The sequence below is a fragment of the Rhinoraja longicauda genome, chromosome 35, assembly GCF_053455715.1.
Source record: "Rhinoraja longicauda isolate Sanriku21f chromosome 35, sRhiLon1.1, whole genome shotgun sequence".
NCBI lineage: Eukaryota > Metazoa > Chordata > Chondrichthyes > Rajiformes > Arhynchobatidae > Rhinoraja > Rhinoraja longicauda.
In genome coordinates, this window is record NC_135987.1 from 20,921,757 (window position 1) to 20,944,745 (window position 22,989).

General features: G+C 48.4%; 1 protein-coding gene across 1 annotated transcript in view; it reads left to right on the forward strand.

The window, feature by feature from the left end:
- The window catches only part of ndst2a (N-deacetylase/N-sulfotransferase (heparan glucosaminyl) 2a), a 267,101-nt gene that overhangs the window by 87,172 nt on the left and 156,940 nt on the right, over positions 1 to 22,989 (forward strand). The window contains 1 exon segment of the mRNA XM_078428539.1: positions 8,824 to 8,871. The gene's annotated coding sequence lies outside the window, so the exon portion shown is untranslated.

A 22,989-nucleotide genomic window follows, 5' to 3' on the forward strand; every position in this document is an offset into this window, starting at 1 on the left:
TGATCAGCCATGATCACATTGAATGGCGGTGCTGGCTCGAAGGGCCGAATGGCCTACTCCTGCATCTATTGTCTATTGTCTATTGTCAAGCCCGCACCCACCCTGATCAAACCTTTATTCTTCCTTGTCTATCTATCTCCCACCCCCCTGAAGGTATCACAAAATGCTGGAAGAAAGGTCCCGACCCGAAACGTCACCCATTCCCTCTCTCCCAGATGCTGCCTGACCCGCTGAGTTACTCCAGCATATTGTGTCTGTCTCTGGCTAAACACTACATGGCTTGTAATGCTCGGACCAGTTACAAGTGGCCTGGACAGTGACAAGAGGGTGGAGCTATTTCCTCTCGGTAGAGAGGGCAAGAAGCAATGGGCAGAGATTTCAGGGACTTAGTGGAAGGGCTAAAAGAGGAAAGAGGCAGGATGTATTTTTCCACCAGAGTAGTAGGCAGTTGGGATTTGCTCACTCAAAGTGTAATTAAGCATCATCATCCTCCCTGCATCTACGTCCACCTATCACAGTGAGTGGTACAGCGGTAGAGTTGCTGCCTTAAACGCCGGAGAGCCGGGTTCAATCCTGACAACCGGTGCATATCTGCACACAGATTGTACTCTCTCCCGGTGACCATGTGGGTTTTCTCCAGGTGCTGAGGAACTCAACGGTTCAGGCAGCATCTGTGGAGTGGAATGGACAGACAAAATTTGGGGGTTGGGATACTTCAGACTGAAACATGCTCTGACCATTCCAAACCTCCGGAGAAGATGGAATGGGCAACATTTCGTTTTGGGACCTTTCTTTAGATGCACCTGATCCACTGAGTTATTCCAGCACTTTGTACCTCTTTTGGTCTTCCAGCATTTCCTGGTGTTACCAGATGTTCTCCAGAGATATTGCCTGACCCGCTGAGTTACTTCAGCCACTCTGTGTCCATTTGAGTTCTTCCAGCACTTTGTGTTTTCCAGTACCTGCAGTTCTTGTATCTCCAGCTGACACGAGACTGCTTGAATGCCCTGAGCTCGGTCGTTGCCAAAGCTCGTCTTTATTCAACTGTGACAGGTATAGCTTGAAGCTGATGGATAGATTCCTGGCCAACTATTAACCTGGTACATTTTCAGAATTCCTTAACGAGCTTTAACCAAGGACTTGTTCTTTTAGAGTTGTTACCATTTCATTATCAGGGTCAGTGGTTTTGTTAAGAGCCAATCTTTAGTTTGGCTGACTTCATTTCACCCTAGCCTTTATTAACTTTGGTTACAAAGAATATGTTACCTATGTTCATGTCTTTGTTCTCTCATGTTACCTTGTGGGGGAATTGATGATTGCAACGCGTGTTTCATTGTGAGAGTATGATCCATCTTCAGTCTCCCGCTTGTAATCTATCAGCGCCCTGTTTGTTGTTCTGTACAGTAGAGCATTTTGGCAGCAACTAAGAGAAAGTAAAAATGCCAGGAATCTGCAGCAGGTTTGCAAAGGTGAGGCTCACCACCTTCAAGGTCTTTCTTCAACACCTGTGCGTCAAGATTAGTGCAAGGAACTGCAGATGCTGGATTACAAAAAAAGACACAAAGTGCTGGAGTAGCTCAGCAGGCAGAGCCTCTGGAGAAGATGAATAGGGCGACATTTCAGGTCAGGACCCTTCTTCAGATGCTGCCTGGTTCGCTGAGTTACTCCAGCACTTTGGTCTTCCAGCATTTCCTGGTGCGATCCCTGCTCTCCAGAGATACTGCCTGACCCACTGAGTTACTCCAGCATGTTGCGTATTTTTCTATGTAATCCAGCATCTGCAGTTCCTTGTATCTTGTATGCAAGTACCTTGAATTCTGAGGCAGTGGAAAAGGTGCCAATGAAGCCAGGTGGTGTTCAGCCCCCTTGGTGTTCCACTCATTGAGGCAGATGGAGCAAGTTCCGTGAAACTGTTTACCAGCATCTTCTGCTGGGTGAACGGCTGGAGTTGACAGATGAATTGCTCTCCGCAAAATAACCAGTCTGGTTTAGTTGGTTTAGTTTATTGTTACGTGTACTGAGGTTAGGGTTGCCAACTGTCCCGTATTAACCGGGACATCCCCTATTTTGGGCTAAATTAGTTTGTCCCGTACGGGACCGCCCTTGTCCCATGGGTATTAGTAGGGTTGCCAACTTCCTCACTCCCAAATACGGGACAAAGCGGCTGCCCGGGCGGGGCAGTGACGTCACCCTATGTCCTGTATTTGGGAGTGAGGAAGTTGGCAACCCTAACTGAGGTACAGTGTAAAGCCTTTGTAGCGTGCTAACCAGTCAGCAGAAAGACAACACATGATTACAATCGAGTTATTCATGGTGTACTGACACATGATGATCTATGTCCTGGTTCTGGAGCTCTACAGTGGGGTGATGACTGGTTAGTGGGTTTGGTCCCTGGTACCAGGTTAGATGCTGAAGGTGGGGGAACTTGGTGATAGTAATAATGTTGGGAATCAGGCCAAAGTGGCTAGGCTTGTTCTTGTTGGGGATGGGCATTTGGTGGCACTGGCGCCTGCCGTCATTACCTGGGTGAAACATGGCAGTCCATGGGTTCAAGGCACTCCTGTTCTGCTTAGGAAGTCCAAGGGTATTGGCCTTGTCAAAGTGAAATAATAATAATAATAATAATAATGCATTACATTTATATAGAGCTTTTCAAACACTCAAAGACGCTTTACAGGGATTACTAGAACATAGAGAAGAAAATAAATAGATAAATAAGTAAACGAACAGAAAAAGGAGACAGAAGGTGAGGTGACGGTCAGTGGTTGAAGGCAGTGCTGAACAGGTGAGACTTCAGTGATGTTTTGAATGTGGTGAGTGAGGAGGAGTCTCTGACGGTTTGGGGCAGTGAGTTCCAGAGGGTGGGAGCAGCGATGGAGAAAGCCCTGTCCCCCCAGGATCTGAGTTTGGTCCGGATGGGGGGGGACAGGAGGCTGGCAGCAGCAGAGCGGAGGGTGCAGGTGGGAATGTGCCTGTGGAGGAGGTCAGTCAGGTAGGATGGGGCCAGGTTATAATAGTCTGAAGAAGGGTCTCGACCAGAAACGTCACCCATTCCTTCTCTCCTGAGATGCTGCCTGTCCCGCTGAGTTACTCCAGCATTTTGTGAATAAATAGTTCTCATATGTTCAAGGCAAGAAAGTCATGTATCTACATCTATATACTAAAACTCTAGTTTGTTTGATTGTTTGTTCCTGAACTACAGCCAAAACGGTACACGATAGCGCGACAATTTTAGGCCCACCTTACTCACCATCGTCCCTTTGGTGCTAATGGAAGAAGTTTCACTGAAATGGCGTTATATTTTTTAAGTTATTCACATTTTAAAGTTTACATCTATCTCCTAGGGAGGGCGGGGGGGAGGAGGGAGGGTAAGGGCGGTTGAGGGGGATGGAGTGGGGGGGAGAAGATGGGAGGAAGGGGGGAGGGGGAAGTGGGAAGTGGGGGAGAGGGGGAGAGGAGGGGTGGAGGGAGGATGAGGGGGATGGAGTGGAGGGAGGGGGGAGTGGGAATCAGTACCCCGTTCCTGCCCTCTCCCCATACCCCCTGATTCCGCTATCATTAAGAGCTCTATCTAACTCTCACTTGAAAGCATCCAGAGAATTGACCTCCACTGCCTTCTGAGGCAGAGAATTCCACAGATTTACAACTCTCTGAGTGAAAAAGTTCTTCCTCATCTTCGTTCTAAATGGCCTACCCCTTATTCTTAAACTGTGGCCCCTGGTTCTGGATTGAATGGCGGAGCAGGCTTGATGGGCTGAATGACCTAATTCTGCTCCTATCACTAATGAGCATGACCATCTCTCTGCCTCCACAGATGCTGCCTGACCCCTTGAGTTCCTCCAACAGTTTGTTTTTTGCTCCAGTATTCGGCATCTGTAAGCCTGTTGTTCTTCAATGGCAGGTCAGCACGCTGTTCTGAGATTCTGTGGTAGCTTCCCGTAACTAAACTTGCCATCAGTATTCCACTGCCACACAGAACCACACACAAGCAAACTACTAATCCCACATTTAGCTTTTGGGCATCTGGGCTTGATTGATAGGCAGGGGAGCTGGCATATTGCAGTATTATTAAGTGCTTTGTAATATTTTATTGCATGAATAACCTTGCCTAAGGTTGCATGGAATCTTTTGCAGACCTCTGACCCTGATTAGCTTGATGGCCCTGCCTCTCTTCAACAGCCGCTGCCACTGCGTTTAGTAACGGATGAGGCTGCAACCTCTTTGATGGCCATGTGCAGGGTCACTATCGTTGGGGCCCTGGACAGGGTTGCAGTTTCTCCCCTTACTGATGGTAAGATGCGACTTTGAATCTCATTGATTCAATATGGAGGGATGGAACTGCAGATGTTGGTTTAAACCAAAGATCGACACAAAGTGCTGGAGTAACTAAGCGGGTCAGGCAGCATCTCTGGAGAGAAGGAACAGTGGAGACTCGTCTTCACACTGAGAGTCGTGGAAAGGGAAAACGAGAGATATAGACGGTGACAATAGACAATAGGTGCAGGAGTAGGCCATTCGGCCCTTCGAGCCAGCACCACCATTCAATGTGATCATGGCTGATCATTCACAATCAGTACCCCGTTCCTGCCCTCTCCCCATACCTCCTGACTCCACTATCTTTAAGAGGTCTATCTAACTCTCTTGAAAGCATCCAGAGAATTGGCCTCCACTGCCTTCTGAGGCAGAGAATTCCACAGATTCTCAACTCTCTGAGTGAAAAGTTTTTCCTCATCTCCGTTCTAAATGGCCTACCCCTTATTCTTAAACTGTGGCCCCTGGTGTAGGGAGATTTAGAACAAATGAATGTAAAATATGCAAAATAGTCACGATGATAAAGGCCATTGTTGGTGTGTGTTAGTGTGTGTGTGTTAGTGTGTGTGTGTTGGTGTGTGTGTGTTAGTGTGTATGTGTTAATGTGTGTTAGTGTGTGTTAGTGTGTGTGTGTTAGTGTGTGTTAGTGTGTGTTAGTGTGTGTGTGTTAGTGTGTGTGTGTTAGTGTGTATGTGTTAATGTGTGTTAGTGTGTGTTAGTGTGTGTGTGTCAGTGTGTGTTAGTGTGTGTGTGTTAGTGTGTGTTAGTGTGTGTGTTAGTGTGTGTGTTAGTGTGTGTTAGTGTGTTAGTGTGTGTGTGTTAGTGTGTGTTAGTGTGTGTGTGTTAGTGTGTGTTAGTGTGTGTGTGTTAGTGTGTGTGTGTTAGTGTGTGTTAGTGTGTGTGTGTTAGGTGAGACCGAGCTACAGACAATGAGACTCACCAAGACGACTTTGAAGCTGGTGTGACTTGAGTGGGGGAGGGACGGAGAGAGGGGGGGTGGGAGTGCAAGGGTTAATTGAAGTTTGAGAAATCAACATTCATACCATTTGCCAGACTTGGTCTCACCCCCACCTCTCTTTCCAGTTTTCTCCCCCCCCCCACCCCCAACCACTACAATCAGTCTGAGAAGTCGTCTGTCCATGTCCTCCACAGATGCTGCCCGGCCGCCTGTTCCTCCAGCACTTAGTGTGTCAGCCAAGCAGAACGTGGTTGAAATTTAAGTAAGCGCATGCTGTGAAAGTTAATTTACCTCTTCCTAAGAGGGAGGATGATGGGGATGGAGTGGGGGGAGAGAAGATGGGGGGAGGGAGGGGGGAGGGGGGAGTGGGGGACAGGGGAGGGAGGGGGAGAGGAGGGGTGGAGGGAGGATGAGGGGGATGGAGTGTGGGAGGGAGGGGGAAGTGGGGGAGAGGGGTGAGGGAGAGGGGAGGGGGAGGGAGGGGGGAGAGGAGGGGTGGAGGGAGGATGAGGGGGATGGAGTGGGACTGAGGAGATGGGGGAGGGAGGGGGGGGAGTGGGAAGTGGGGGAGAGGGGAGGGGGGGATGGAGGGGTGGAGGGAGGATGAGGGGGGTGGAGTGGGGGGAAGGGAGGGGGAAGTGAGGGAGAGGGGAGGACGGAGGGAGGAAGAGAGGGTGCTGCACCAATGCAGGAGAGGTTTGGGCCCAATGGGTTCACTTGGTCTAGTACACTGTAAATGGCTCGATTGGAATCATGTACAGACGCTCATCAGCTTCCGAAGAGGTTCTCCATGCTGTGGCACCATTCTAATGTTCTACATTAGAGTGCCGCTCTGCACAAAGGCTCCTGACTCATTTAATTCTGTGTGTTGGGAGTACTTGGTGATACCATGTGTGAAATTCGAATGGGTTCATTTTCACAGAGCCTCATCTTGATTAGCACAAGTATTGCCGAACCCTTTATTTAATCTCCTTGATTTGGCAGGGATTTGAAGATTTATTCCCCAGCCTCCATTCACGTGGATTGGTTTGCCTTAATTATGTGCAAACCTAGACATTAGTAATCTAGTAAATCAGAAGCAACAGACTGGTGCTTCAGTTAGTCTCCATCAAACTGGCTGCAAGCTGTAATAAGGTTCAAGAACAGCTTCTTCCCAACAACCATCAGGCTATCGAACATTCAACACCAACACCGGCAACTGTGAACTTCTATGGCTCGTGTCTTTGGTCGCACTTGGGCGGCACGGTGGCGCAGCGGTAGAGTTGCTGCCTTACAGCGAATGCAGCGCCGGAGACCCGGGTTCGATCCCGACTGCGGGTGCTGTCTGTACGGAGTTTGTACGTTCTCCCCGTGACCTGCGTGGGTTTTCTCTGAGATCTTTGGTCTCCTCCCACACTCCAAAGACGTACGGGTTTGCAGGTTAATTGGCTTGGCGTAGATGTAAAATTGTCCCTAGTGTGTATAGGATAGTGTTAATGTGCGGGGGTCGCTGGTCGGTGCAGACTCGGTGGGTCGAAGGGCCTGTTTCCATGATGTATCTCTAAACTAAACTAAACACTCAAGACTTCAGTTTACGCACTTGTATTATGGCTATTAATTTATTGAGTTAAAAAATATATATTCTATGTTCTCTGTGTGTTATTGCATTTATGGGTCTATTAGGATGCTGGAGGTAAGAACTTCATTGCCCCATTGTCAGTACATAGGACAACTAAACACAAACACAAAAAGCTGGAGTAACTCAGCAGGACAGGCAGCATCTCTGGAGAGAAGGAATGGGTGACGTTTCGGGTCGAGACCCTTCTTCAACTGAGTTTAAAAAAAGGCACAAAGTGCTGGAGAAACTCAGCCGGCCAGGCAGTAGCTCTGGCAAACAATGTTCTCGATGTTCTCCAGAGATGCTGCCTCGCCCGTTGAGTTACTCCAACACCTCGTGTCAACTCTTGACTTGGTTGGAAAGCCAGTAGGGGCTGACTGTCTTTGCTCACGGAGAGAAGTACAGAGAGCCTCATTCACTCTGGTTGAAACTACTCTCCATTAAAATCCATGGAATGTTGGATTTGTTAAGGCATTTTGGAGGGGATCATAAATGTCAGGAGCTTGGACATGGAGGTAGTTTGCTGAGAGTGGGACCGTCTCTGGACCATTCAGACACATATGTGCATATCCCCAAACTATGGGTTGCAACTTCAGTTAGGGCTTGGTGCAGAATCCACTTGTCAAGATGTATTGATGTGCATTTTGACTGTGTGGAGTCCATTCATTCTTATTAAGATTAGCAAATCTTCCTCAGACTTTTCTACTCCTATGCTACAAGTTGAGTTGATGTACCTGTTTCCCCAGTTTAACGCTACATTACGGCTAAATATTGGAGCAAAGTGTGTGTGTGTATGTATGTGTGTGTGTGTGTGTGTGTGTGTGTGTGTGTGTGTGTGTGTGTGTGGTGTGCGTGTGTGTGTGTGTGGTGTGTGTGTGTGGTGTGGTGTGTGTGCGTGTGTGGTGTGTGTGCGTGTGTGTGTGGTGTGTGTGTGTGTGTGTGTCAGCGTATGTGTGGTGTGGTGTGTGTCAGTGTGTGTGGTGTGTGTGTGTGTGTGGTGTGTGTGTGGTGTGTGTGTGTCAGCGTATGTGTGGTGTGGTGTGTGTCAGTGTGTGTGGTGTGTGTGCGTGTGTGTGTGTGTGTATTGTGTGTGAGTGTGTGTCTCAGTGTGTGTCTCACGTAGCCAGTTTGTCCTTGAGGCAGAGAATTCCAAGGATCAGCAACCTCCTGGAAGAAGATATTTCAGCTCCTGGGTCCTGGGTCAACTGTGCTCATGGTTGTGCAATGGTGGGACAGGTTTATGCAGAGTATTTAGTGGTTGAGCACTAACCATCTGGAGTACCTTCGTCTTCTGAATACATTTGGCAAAAATATCGATATGAACTGCTGAATGAATGCAATTCACGATGTGTTCTGTCTACTGCACAAAGCTGGCGTACTGGCGTGACTTTTTCTTGGCGCAAGGTAGTGGGTAGGGAGAGGAGAGAAGGGTTTTATTTTTGCACAGGATATAATTTGCTCAACCTTTGCTCTTTTGTTTCTTGTTTTTATTCAAGGTTTCTATTTTTATTTTGTTTTTATCGTTTTAGTAAATGTTTCTTAATGTTGGGAGATGAATTGGATTAAATTTAATGAAAATATAATGTCTCTGGATTTCACTGGGACCCCCTCTCCTCTCAGTGACACAAAAACGCTGGAGCAACTCGATGAGTTGGCCAGCACCTGTGGAGGACATGGACAGGTGTTGTTTGGGTTGGAACCCTTCTTCAAATTCCTTGTGTCAACAGAGTTAACGTGTCAGGTTGTAGATCCTTCTGCAGAATTATATCGATGCCTATCCAAATTGTACTGCTGCCAAATTCCATTGATCCAATCCAAACTGGCCCAGATGGTCCACATCGGAAATGTCCAGCCCATCAGGCCTTCTGCTGTGCAATCAAAGTTCTTGGTAACTAATGCACATCTCCAAAAGCCTTTCCAAATGCTGGTATTAAAGTTTTATTTTTCTTGGTTTCAGGACGTTGAACAGGAGGGGGAAGTTATCGAAGGAGGCAGGTTCCTGAAGGTAATGGATGGTTTTTGAGCTCCGTCTTTCACTCATGAATGTTGGGTTGAATTTTCAGCGAGTACATGCGGCCAGTGTAAGAATGCTTCAGTGAACAGTCCTGGGCAAAACGAAGGGGTCAATTCATGATCGTGCTACAACTTTAGAGGCTAGTTTGTTCCAGAATAATATACAGGGGAGGCTGCTTATTAAATATGTGTGGGCACGTGGGCGAGAGGTATGTGCGTGTTAGTACCCATGTGTGTGGGGGGGGGGGGGGGAGGAGGAGGGGACGTCGGAGGGAGGGGCCGAGGGAGGGAGTATTTGTTTCTCTGCTTTAATGAGAGGGTGTGCGTTTTGTGTGCGTGTGAGTGAGTGGGTGTGTGTGAGTGAGTGAAGATACATGCTTGTGAGTGTGAGAGAGAGAGTGAGTGTGAATGTGTATGTCTGAGAGAGGGTGCACCTGTGTGTGCATGAGGGAGGGAGGGAGGGAGGGAGGGAGGGTGTGTAGCTGAGAGTGGGTATACCTGAGGGTGCGTATATCCACACTGTACGCACGCTCTCTGTAGCCTATAGTCTACCTGCGTCTCTACTTGCGTCTGCACATGGGGTAAGTGGTAATGTTGTACCAACACTCGGCAGGCTGCCCTCTTGTCTACAACCCCCTTGTCCATGGTACCAGGCCATGCTCTGTCGAGCCTGTCCTCGTGTGTAGTGAGCGGCCTAGCTTTACTGAAACCCCACACCTGCGCTCCTGGGGAGTAAGTCAGCCTTGCCTTGACGAAGATTTTGCCAGAGCTCGAGGGTTGTGAGCTACAGGGAGAGGTTGAGCAGGCTGGGACTTCATTCCATGGAGCGCCGGAGGATGAGGGGTTGATCTTGTAGAGGTGTGTAAAATCACGAGGGGAATAGATCGGGTAAATGCACAGCCTTTTACCAAGGGAAGGTGAGTCCAGAGGACATGGGTTTCAAATGAGAGGGAAAAAATGTAATAGGAACCTGAGGGGCAACGTTTTCCCACAGAGGGTGGTGGGTGTATGGAATGAGCTGCCAGAGGTGGTAGTTGAGGCAGGTACGACAAACAGCATTTAAAAGATCATTGGACAGGAATGGTTTAGACGGATTTATTCACAAAATGCTGGAGTAACTAGATATGACGGATATGGGCCAAATGCAGATAAATGGGACTAGCTTAGATGGGGTATCTTGGTCGGCATGGATGACTTGGGCCGAAGGGCCTGTTTCTGTGCTCTATGATTGTGTGGTTGTGAATGAAGATGTTTTATGGTCAGGTTGCCTTCTCTGCTAATTGCCCAATTCCTTGGCAAAGTCCGTGGTCCCTGCATGCTTCAAAAGATCCATCATTGTACCGGTGCCAAAGAATGCCTCTCCAGCGTGTTTAAATGACTACCGACCGGTGGCCCTCATCTCGGTTGTCATGAAATGCTTGGAGAGGCTAGTCAAGAAGCACATCTGCGCCCTCCTTCCTCGCAACATGGACCCACTACAGTTCGCATACCGTCCGAACAGGTCCACGGATGATGCGGTCTCCCAGGTTCTACACACCGCTCTCTCTCATCTGGACAGCCAGGGGGGCTATGTGAGGATGCTGTTCATTGACTTTAGTTCAGCATTCAACACAATAGTCCCCAGTAGACTGGTTGAGAAGCTGCTGGAACTGGGGCTTAGCACCCCTCTGTGTGCCTGGGTCCTGGACTTTCTCACTGCCAGGCCCCAAGTGGTCAGGATGGGAGAACACACATCTAGCTCCCTCACCCTGAACATAGGATCCCCCCAGGGCTGCGTCCTTAGCCCCCTACTGTACTCCCTGTACACACATGACTGTAGGGCCAGGTTCAGCTCAAACTCCATCATCAAGTTTGCTGATGACACTGTGGTGGTGGGCCGGATCTCCAACAACGATGAGAAGGCCTACCGGGAGGAGGTGGCTGATCTGGCACTCTGGTGTCAGGACAATAGCCTCCTCTTGAATGTCACTAAAACAAAGGAGCTGATTGTGGACTTCAGAAGGGCTAAACATCCAAGGACGTACACGCCACTGGAGATAAATGGGTCTATTGTGGATAGGGTGAGCAGTTTCAAATATTTGGGAGTCCGCATCGCAGAGGATCTGACGTGGGCAACGCACATTGCCGCACTGGTGGGTAAGGCTAAGCAGCGCCTTTACCACCTTAGACAACTGAGGAAATTCAGAGTGTCGCTGAGGATCCTTCATTGCTTCTACTCTGGGGCTGTAGAGAGCATCCTGTCTGGCAACATTACAGTCTGGTTTGGGAACAGCTCTGCCCAGGACAGGATGGCCCTGCAGAGAGTAGTGCGTTCGGCAGAACGCACCATGGGAACTACACTCGTCCTCCTGCAGGACCTATACATCAGGAGGTGCAGATCCAGAGCAAGCAAGATCATGAGGGACCCCTGCCACCCCAGTAACGGACTGTTCCAGATGCTACGGTCAGGCAAACGCCTCCGCTGTCACGCTGTGAAAACGGAGAGGATGAGACGGAGCTTCTTCCCACAGGCCATCAGGACTGTCAACTTTGATAACCCCAGAGACTAAATTTTTGTCGACACTTTTTGTGCTATGTTTAGTAACTTATTAACTTTATTTATATGCTGTAACTGTAATTATTTTTGTGCACAACCCGCAGGCATTGCCACTTTCATTTCACTGCACATCGAGTATGTGTATGTGACAAATAAATTTGACTTGACTTGACTTGACTTGATCCCACGGCCCTGATGGGCTGACAGTGTGGCTGTGCTTGCAGAGAAGGCTTGCTGTAAAAGATCAGAGCCGATCAAGACTCAACATGTCACGGGAGAACAGTTTTTTATGTCCCAATTGATCAGGCTCACTTACCTTCAGGTAACACTTACTGAGCTTGAGAAATGATGGCTCACTCTTGTTGAAGCAGGGCTGTGGGAAATAATGCATCAAAGGCAGTTTAAAGTCATTCTCTCAAGCTTGAAACACTTCTGTATACAGAAAAATCCCAGTCGCGTGTGGAGCGTACCCAGAGGGCAGGCGTCTGCCACACAGTCTTCGGTTTTGCTCTCTTTTTGGGAGACAATTCCGATCGGTTGAAGCATTGGTGGGACTGGGGGTGGAGTTGCAGTGGTAACTGTGTTTAATGCCCATCTCCAGGTTCATTGCTGCTGATGCAGTCTTGAGCATAACACTTCTTCTTATCGAGTCCACATCACAAGATTAGAAATTGTTCTGTCGGAGCTGAACACACTTCTCGACATCTGCATACACTGGCTTCTTGTGCGTAGTGGTGGAGAGATTGGTGGAAACAGGACCATGATGTGAACGCTCTCTCCTTGACCCCAGCATAACACGAAGCCTCTTCTACAAGAATGATCCCAGGAATGAGTGGGTTAACCTATGATCAGCGTGTGTCGGCACTGGGCCTGTACTCGCTGGAGTTTAGAAGAATGAGGGGGGACCTCATTGATACGTACAGAATAGTGAAAGGCTTGGATAGAGTGGATGTGGAGAGGATGTTTCCACTAGTGGGAGAGTCTAGGACTAGAGGTCATTGCCTTAGAATTAAAGGACGTTCTTTTAGGAAGGAGATGAGGAGGAATTTCTTTAGCCAGAGGGTGGTGAATTTGTGGAATTCTTTGCCACCGAAGGCTGTGGAGGTCAAGTCAGTGGATATTTTTACGGCAGAGATAGATAGATTTCTGATTCTTTCGGGTGTCCGGGGTTATGGGGGAGAAGGCAGGAGAATGGAATTAGGAGGGAGAGATAGATCAGCCATGATTGAATGGCAGAGTGGACTTGATGGGCCGAATGGCCTAATTCTACTCCTATCACTTATGCCTTTATAAGCGCTGGTTGAACTCAGACGGTCAGGCAGCATCTGTGGAGGAAATGGACAGTTGAGGGTCACAATCTGAAACGCCGTCTGCCTATTCCCTCTCCAGATGCTGCCTGACCCGCTGAGTTTCTCCAGCAGTTTGTGTTATGTTGGAGATCAAGTCTACTCCGCCATTCAATCATGGCTGATCTATTTTTCTCTCCCAACCCCATTCTCCTGCCTTTCTCCCCATAACCCCGGACACACGTACTAATCAAGAACCTATCAATCTCCATTTTAAAACCACCCAATGTCTTGTCCTCCACAGCTCTTTGTGGTACACCATCCTAAGCTAGTTCCATTTCCCTGTGTTTGGCCCACATCTCTAATCCTTTCCCATCCATGCACCTATCCAAACGTCCTTTAAATGTTGAAGAAGGGTCTCGACCCAAAACGTCACCCATTCCTTCTCTCCCGAGATGCTGCCTGACCCGCTGAGTTACTCCAGCATTTTGTATCTACCTTTGTCCTTTAAATGTTGCCTCAACTACCTCCTCTGGCATCTCGTTCCATATACCCATCACCCCCTGAGTGAAATGGTTGCTCTATTAAAACACATTCCTCTCACCTTAAACTTCTGTCCCTTGGTTCTTGATTGCCCCACCCTGAGCATTCACCCTGTGTATTCCACTGATGCACAAATAATGTCACCTTGTACACTCCGCCAGGCCACTACAAGGTGATCAAAAGCAGCGGTAATCCTGGGTTATCAGCGAGAGAGGAGAGCAGGGGACACATTTTAATTTTAATTATTGCTAAGTGGGGTTAGGATTCCAATTAAACCATTAAGGGTGACATTTCCTTTGTGTAAGAGTGCATAACTCCTGAACAGTCAAAAGGTTTTATTGCTCGGCTAGGCTGTTTCTCGACAGCAATAACCCAACCTTTGAGTCTGAATTATGGATCCCATTAAACACCCTGCATCGTGCGTGCGCTGAGTTGTAACAGTGGATAAAACAAGGTGGAGCACCTGTCTGTTTAAGACACTTGATTGCCAGGGCTATTTATTATCGAGTGCATAGGTAACGCAGAGCTGTAAATCATCTCACTGTGTACCTGGATATGTTCATAATCAATTGCACATTATATGTATTGCCTGATTCAAATGATGATATTTCAGGGCAATAAAATGTTCCTCACTGGCAGCTGGAACAGTTAAACTGTCACCCTCAATGTTTGCTTTTGGAATTACTGAATAGTAGGGCGCAGGAAGATGACATTCATTCAGTCTGGTCCTCTCTCTGTTGGGTTTTCCAAAGGGTTTTCTGGTCATTCCCATCCCACACTCTTTTCCTCCCAGTGTCCCAGTGAGATATTCTCACACTCCAGACCATGTGGACAGAGGTTGCACCACCAGACCTGAAGCTTGGTCAAGCGGTCAGATCTTGAGTAGGAAAGAAAACTGCAGATGCTGGTTTAAATCGAAGGTAGACACAAAATGCTGGAGTAACTCAGCGGGTCAGGCGGCATCTCTGGAGAGAAGAAATGGGTGATGTTTCGGGTCGAGGCCCTTCTTCAGACTGATGTCAGGGGAGGGGGTGGAAACGTCACTCATTCCTTCTCTCCAGAGATGCTGCCTGACCCGCTGAGTTACTCCAGCATTATGTGTCTGCCTTAGGTCAGATCTCGAAGCAGAATCCAGAGGCCCCGAGCATTGCTGTGGGAGACGCCAGTTCAAATCCCACCCCGGTATCTCGGGAATTTATAGTTCAAGCTGTTAAACAAACCTAGGGTGCCCTAGCATCAGTATTGGCCTTTAACCTGATAGATAGTTATGTAAACCTACCCAGGCCTGCTGAGTGTACAAAGCCATGAGAGGAATAGATCCGGTAAACAAACAAGTGATCACAGGTTTAAGCTGAGGGGGGAAAGATTTCATCGGAACCTGAGGGGAAATTTTCTTACACAAATGAAGGTGGGTATGTAATGAGCTATCAGAGGAGGTAGTTGAGGCAGGTTCTATTGCAACGTTCAAGAAACATTTAGATAGGTACATGTACAGGACAGGTTTAGTGGGATATGTTGAAAGACTGGAGCGACTGGGCTTGTATACACTGGAATTTAGAAGGATGAGAGGAGATCTTATCGAAACGAATAAGATTATTAAGGGGTTGGACACGTTAGAGGCAGGAAATATGTTCCCAATGTTGGGGGAGTCCAGAACCAGGGGCCACAGTTTAAGAATAAGGGGTAGGCCATTTAGAACTGAGATGTGGAAAAACTTTTTCAGGCAGAGTTGTGAATCTGTGGAATTCTCTGCCTCAGAAGGCAGTGGAGGCCAATTCTCTGAATTCATTCAAGAGAGAGCTAGATAGAGCTCTTAAGGATAGTGGAGTCAGGGGGTATGGGGAGAAGGCAGGAACGGGGTACTGATTGAGAATGATCAGCCATGATCACATTGAATGGTGGTGCTGGCTCGAAGGGCCGAATGGCCTACTCCCGCACCTATTGTCTATTGTCTACTGATATGGGCCAAACGCAGGCAGGTGGGACTAGTGTAGATGGGGCTTGTTGGTTGGTGTGGGTGAGTTGGGTTGAAGGACCTGTTTCCACGCTGTATGACTAAAAGGTCAGATCTGAACATCTTGAAGCAGGAACCAGAGGCCTCCCTGAGGGAGACGCGAGTTCAAATCCCACCGCGGTAGCTGACGAGTAATAATGCAAGCTGTTAAACAAATTGGAGAGACCTAGATTCAGTCTTGGCCTTCAGCCTGGTTGATAGCGTTATAAACCCACCCTGACCTGCGGAGTTACTCCAGCACTTTGTGGTTTTTCTTTTGTAAAGAAGCACCTGCAGTTCTGTGCATCTCTCCGCCGTACTCATGGATATCTTACTAGTGTGGAGATTTGCTCTCCAAACTTGGTCTGGCCCAGGCACGGCTGCCTTTTAGATTTTTTAAATTTAGATTTAGAGATACAGCGCAGAAACAGGCCCTTCGGCCCACCGGGTCCGTGCCGCCCAGCGATCCCCGCACATTAACACTATCCTACACCCACTAGGGACAATTTTTACATTTGCCCAGCCAATTAACCTACAAACCTGTACGTCTTTGGAGTGTGGGAGGAAACCGAAGATCTCGGAGAAAACCCACGCAGGTCACGGGGAGAACGTACAAACTCCGTACAGTCGGCGCCCGTAGTCAGGATCGAACCTGAGTCTCCGACGCTGCATTCGCTGTAAGGCAGCAACTCTACCGCTGCGCCACCGTGCCGCTCGGCCTTTTGAGGCCAATGAGGGCCATCATGTTGCTGGGTGTGAGCTTGGTGTGAGGTGTTCGTTAAATGCTGGCCTGGCCAACACTGATGTGCTCTTGGTAAATGAGTGAAGGGAGCACGAGGTGGGGAGAGGAACGGAGTTCATGTTTAAGTTTATTGTTGTGACCTGCCCCGAGAGACAGGGAAATGCTTTGTTTTGCGTGCCTTCCAACTAAATCGGGTAACAATGCGCATGAATACAATCACACCAACAACTCAAGTGCAACAGGAAGAGCAATGGGGAAGATACAGAGTGCAGAATAGTTCTCAGCATTGTAGCGCATCAGTTCCAGAAATGAGGGTAATGATGACAGTTGCTGCTAATAAGCCTGACACGCGCAACTATTAAGATAACATTTGATTGGTGATTCACCAAGATTAGAGGTTTGTTGTGTAGGGAAATAACTGCAGATGCTGGTAGAAATCGAAGGTATCACAAAATGCTGGTGTAACTCAGCGGGTCAGGCAGCATCTCTGGAGAGAAGGAATGGTGACGTTTCGGGTCGAGACCCTTCTTCAGTCTCGACCCAAAACGTCACCCATTCCTTCTCTCCCGAGATGCTGCCTGACCCGCTGAGTTACTCCAGCATTTTGTGATACCCAAGATTAGAGGTTTAGTTTAGAGATACAGCGCGGAAACAGGCCCTTCAGCCCACCAAGTCCGTGCCGCCCAGCGATCCCCGCACATTAACACTATCCTCCTCCACCCACTAGGGATCATTTTATAAATAGACCAAGCCAATTAACCTACAAACCTCGGGGTCTTTGGAATGCGGGAAGTAACTGGAGATCCTGGAGAAAACCCACCGGGAGAACGTACAAACTCCGTACAGACAGCACCCGTAGTCAGGATGGAACCCGGGTCTCTGGCGCTGTGAGGCAGCAACTCTACCGCTGCGCCACCGTTTCTTTTGGGTGTCGTTAGGTTTAGTCGTCATTCTGTGGCTCCCTTTATTTTCTTGCTCGCAGATTATTTTAGACTCCTGTCTGACCGGTCGAGTGTTTCACTTTCAGTTTACTCGCTACGATCGAAGGAATGTGATGGCCAAGATGCTCTCAGCGAGTTCCCGTCAACTGCAATGTGATTACGGTCAGGTGACCTCTTGTTGTTGAAGGATCACTGTTGGCTAGATGTGGAGGAAGGAACTGAAGATGCTGGAATAAACCGGATAGACACAAAATGCTGGAGTAACTCAGCGGGTCAGGCAGCATCACTGGAGAGAAGGAATGAAAGTCGAGACCCTTCTTCAGACTGAGACCCTTCCTGAATCTGAAGAAGAGTCTCAACCCGAAACGTCACCCATTGTTTCTCTCCAGAGATGCTGCCTGTCCCGCTGAGTTACTCCAGCACTCTGTGTCTATCTGCTGTTGGCTGGATCCCCTGCTCTCATTTGTCAGAGGGTCGTGCCATCCTCTGAGAGAGACAGACGGGCCCTGATGACCATTTAATCAAAAGACCAATAAAAGTGCAACCATTTGGTCCTTGCGTTACATTTAGATGTTACCTGTAGATGCTGGTTTACAAAAGAAAAGCCACAAAGTGCTGGAGTAACTCAGCTGATCAGGGTGTGTTTGCGTTTTGTATAAAACGTTGGCGAGGCCGCGCTTGGAGGACTGTGTTCGATTTTGGTCTCCCTGCTGTGGGAAGTATGTCATTAAGCTGGAATAAGAGCTGTGAAGATTCACTAGGATGTCACTGGGTGTCGAGGGCCTGGCATACGGAGAGGTTGGGCAGGCGAGGACTTTATTCCTTGGAGCGCAGGAGGGTGAGGGGTGATCTTAAAGAGGTGTGTAAAATGGTGAGAGGTATAGACAGCGTTAATGAACAGAGTCTTTAACTGAAGGTAGGGGAATCAAGAAACAGAGGTTTAAGCTGAGGGGGAAGGAACGAGGGACATGTTTTTCACTCAGAGGGTGGTAATCGTACGGAACGTTGAGGCAGGTACTATAACAATACTTAAAAGACACTTGGACAAGTACATAGATGGGAAAGGTTGAGAGGGATCTGGGCCACAAAACACAAATGGGTCTAGCTGAGATTGGACATAGTGGTTGGCATGGAAGAGTTGGGCTGAAGGGCCTATTTCCATGCTGTTTGACTCCATGATTCTATGGATCCCTCTGTTTAGAGATACAGCATGGAAACAGGCCCTTCGGCCCACCGGGTCCGCGCCGACCAGCGATCCCCGCACATTAACACTATCCTACACACACTAGGGACAATTTTTACATTTCTACCAAGTCAATTAACCTACAAACCTGCACGTCTTTGGAGTGTGGGAGGAAACCGAAGATCTCGGAGAAAACCCACGCTGGTCGCGGGGAGAACGTACAAACTCCGTACAGACAGCACCCGTGGTCGGGATCGAACTCGGGTCTCCAGCGCTGCATTCGCTGTAAGGCAGCAACTCTACCGCTGCGCCACCGTGATCTGTTCTTGACTGAAAGAGCAATCTTGCTTTAAATTGGGGAAATGGGGCTTGAACTTACAACCTTTCGGCTGAAATGAGAACACTCAGCCCACGGGAACCACAGCATCATGGATCACGATCTTATCACACACCTACGGCATCATATCTCATGTTGGTTGCTAATGTCAGCCGCAGTAGTGCACATCCTGTTTTAAACACCGTAGAACAGAAACTGCCTTGATTATACAAGTTGCACAAAATGGTGAAAGGAGACGTCTGTTGGATTTTGATAAGGTGTGGGGAGTTTTTCTGATTCCCTCTGCAGAAAGAAATAGATTAAAATGCTGTTACAGGCTTTTGAACAGAGGATGGGGTAAGCAGTGCATTTATTGAAGAATAGTGTTGTCAGGGGTAGGGTTAGAGCTGTGGTCTTCTCGAGTTCCGTCAGCACTTTAGTTTACTGTCACGGATAGCGAGGTGCAGTGAACAGCTTTTGTTGCGTGCTAACCAGTCAGCGGAAAGACAATACATGATTACAGTCGAGCCATGTACAGCTGCATGATAAAGGGGAACGATGAGCAGAAGTGCTTGAGAATCCAGCATCATTTAGACCCTTGGAGAGGTGATGGATAGGAGAGGTTTAGAGGGTTATGGGCCCAAAGCAGGCAGGTGGGACGAGTGTAGATGGGACATGTTGGCTCGTGTGGGCCGAGAAGGCAGGAACGGGGTACTGTTTGAGAATGATCGGCTATGATCACATTGAATGGCGGTGCTGGCTCGAAGGGCCGAATGGCCTCCTCCTGCACCTATTGTCTATTGTCCACCCTGAAATAGACAATAGACAATAGGTGCAGGAGGAGGCCATTCGGTCCTTCGATCACCACCATTCAATGTGATCATGGCTGATCATTCTCAATCAGTACCCCGTTCCTGCCTTCTCCCCATACCCCCTGACTCCACTATCCTTAAGAGCTCTATCTAGCTCTCTCTTGAATGCATTCAGAGAACTGGCCTCCACTGCCTTCTGAGGCAGAGAATTCCACAGATTCACAACTCTCTGACTGAAAATGTTTTTCCTCATCTCCGTTCTAAATGGCCTACCCCTTATTCTTAAACTGTGGCCCCAAGCCTAAGGCACCATGCCTCCACAGTATCTGGTGTCTCTTGTGTCGTTGCGCTCTGTTTGCATGCTTTCTCTCCTTACCGTTGCTGGTAGCTGGCCTGGCTTGTACAGGAGCTGCGTGTGTCAGGGCTGTGTGTGTCAGGGCTGGGCTGTGTGTGTCAGGGCTGGGCTGTGTGTGTCAGGGCTGGGCTGTGTGTGTCAGGGCTGTGTGTGTCAGGGCTGTGTGTGTCAGGGCTGGGCTGTGTGTGTCAGGGCTGTGTGTGTCAGGGCTGGGCTGTGTGTGTCAGGGCTGTGTGTGTCAGGGCTGTGTGTGTCAGGGCTGGGCTGTGTGTGTCAGGGCTGGGCTGTGTGTGTCAGGGCTGGGCTGTGCGTGTCAGGGCTGGGCTGTGTGTGTCAGGGCTGTGTGTGTCAGGGCTGGGCTGTGTGTGTCAGGGCTGTGTGTGTCAGGGCTGGGCTGAGGGTTTCAATGAGGGAATCGCAGCAGCTCGTCACTCTGTACTCACGCCACTCTCTCTAAAGCAACAACATTGGATGTGAGCCAATGCAGAGTGGAGCACGTCTCCCTCGTTAACAAGTCCCCTTTTTTATCCCATGCCATGATAAACAAAATGAAGCCGCTCCTTTTCACCGTTGTGGTCGTCCTACCACAACTAGAGAGTGGTACTGAACTATTAGGATTCAGGATTCAGGATACCTTTATTTGTCATCCAAATTTCGTCACCCACAGTCCTACAATAAGAGCAATAAAATAAGCAAATTACACAACCCCAACCAACACAAAACACACAAAAAAGAAACATCCATCACAGTGAGTCTCCTCCAGTCCTCATTGGTGGTAAATACCTCAGACTATCCTTCATCGGCCTTTGCTGGCTTTACCTCGCACTAAACGTTGAACAGTGAATACCATTTTGTTGCGTGCTAACCAGTCAGCTGAAAGACAATACATGATTACAATCGAGCCGTCCACAACATACAGACACATGATAAAGGGAGTAACGTTTAGTGCAAGTTAAAACCAGTAATGTCCGATCAAGCATAGGAAAAAAACCCTGCAGATCCTGGTTTAAAATCGAAGGTAGACACAAAATGCTGGAGTAACTCAGCGGGTCAGGCAGCATCTCAGGAGAGAAAGCGGGTCAGGCAGCATCTCAGGAGAGAAGGAATGGGTGACGTTTCGGGTCGAGACCCTTCTTCAGACCTTCTTCCGATCAAGGATAGTCCAATGAGGTAGATAGTAGTCCAGGACTGCTCTCTCTGGGTGTGTCTTGTGCAGAGTAAGGTGAGATGATTATTGGAGAAGAGATTAGTGAGGTCCCTCACACTTCCCAACATTGCCACCAGATAGTTGTCTTGAAAAGCCACTGCATTGCACTGCAGTGCAGATTGAGGAGTGAAAGATGCTTTGCAAATCCGAGCCAATATTGTATTGCCAAAACACCGGGATAAGAGGAAGTTTAAAAAGATAAAGAACAAAATCACTTTTATGTTCACGGAGATAGCAAACAGTGAGATTACCAGCATCGGAAGCATAAAGACCTCATGGAAAATAACAATATTAATACCGCTCTGTAGAGACATTTCTCTGTGTGAAATGCAATCTTCAAAGTCCTGATGATCAACAAGAATGGAATTCAAGTTATTTGCTCTGCAAGAGCAAGTGGCCCTAATTATCTGGAGTAAAATCGCTAAACTCAATCCTTACAATGACCCTTGATCAACAGCAATGCTGTGGCAACGAAAATTAGCATGAGATTTATACTGATTATTATTTATGTTTTTCCACATGCTTGATTATGCGTCATGATTTAACGCAGGGTATATTTTAATGCTCCCAGTCTCAGCTGGAATAAGGATAATAATAATTCACTCAGTGTGCTGAGGATATCAGAGTCTCAACACCTGCACCATCTCGGCACAGAGTGTCTTTCAACAGTTGAGTCTCAGCATCAAGTCAAGTTGAGATATTACACTTCAATATAATTACATGTAGTAGAGTTGCTGCTTCACAGCGGCTGTGACCCTGCTTTGCTCCTGGCCTCGGGCGCTGTCTGTGTGGAGTTTGCACGTTCTCCCTCTTTTGACCATGTGGGTTTCCTCCGGGTGCTCCGGTTTCCTCCCGCATCCCAAAGACGTGCGGGTTTGCAGGTTGATTTGCCCTCTGTAAATTGCCCCCAGTTGTTGGGAGTGGATGGGAAAGAGGGATCACATAGAACTAGAGATCGGATGAACAGGAGATCGACGGTCAGTGTGGACTCAGTTGATTCTATGCTACAGTTAAAACTCTATAAATTCTTCTACTTTGCAAGCTTTTCTTTCCTGGTGCTATTTGAAAAGCAGGTCGACATTGCAGAAACACTGGGGCCATTTCTTGTTGCCCCCCCCCTTCCCACCCACCCAATATCCATGCCCACAGTGCCTTGTTTCTTTAGAGTAAATATACAGACGTCCCAGACTTGTGGAGGATTAGACAGCAAACAGCTGGACATGACACTTAAAAATCCTGGTAGGCACAAGGAAATGCAGATGTTGGAATCTTGCGTTGAACACAAAGATCTCGAGAAACTCAGCGGGTTAGGCAGCATCTGTGGAGGAGACCAGGAATAGTTTGGGTCGGGACCCTTCTTCAGACAGTGTGTGCCAATGAGATTCAGCCCCCATCAATATCTGAGTTGTAAAATCTTCAGGCCTTGATGATTGGGCAGCACAGTGGTGTAGCGTTAGAGCTGCCGCCTCACAGCGCCGGAGACCCAGGTTCAATCCTTGACGGGTGCTATCCGTGCGGAGTTTGGACATGCTCCCCGGGACCGCGTGGGTTTTCTCCGGGTGCTCCAGTTTCCTCCCCACTCCAAAGACGTACAGGCTTGTAGTTTAATTGACTCCCGTAAGTTGTAAGTTGTCAATAGACAATAGACAATAGGTGCAGGAGGAGGCCATTCGGCCCTTCGAGCCAGCACCGCCATTCAATGTGATCATGGCCGATCATTCTCAATCAGTACCCCGTTCCTGCCTTCTCCCCATACCCCCTAACTCCGCTATCCTTAAGAGCTCTATCCAGCTCTCTCTTGAATGCATTCAGAGAATTGGCCTCCACTGCCTTCTGAGGCAGAGAATTCCACAGATTCACAACTCTCTGACTGAAAAGGTTTTTCCTCATCTCCGTTCTAAATGGCCTACCCCTTATTCTTAAACTGTGGCCCCTTGTTCTGGACTCCCCCGACATTGGGAACATGTTTCCTGCCTCTAACGTGTCCAACCCCTTAATAATGTTATACGTTTCGATAAGATCCCCTCCCATCCTTCTTGTACTAGTGTGTAGCAGGGACCGGGGTAAGGGGTGATTGCTGGCCAGTACAGACTCGGAGGCCACAGTGCCTGTTTCCACGCTGTATCTCTAAGGTCTAAGAGTCTGAAGTCTGCGTGGCTTCCTCTGTGTTGTTCACAGCTTCACTCTGGTACCTTG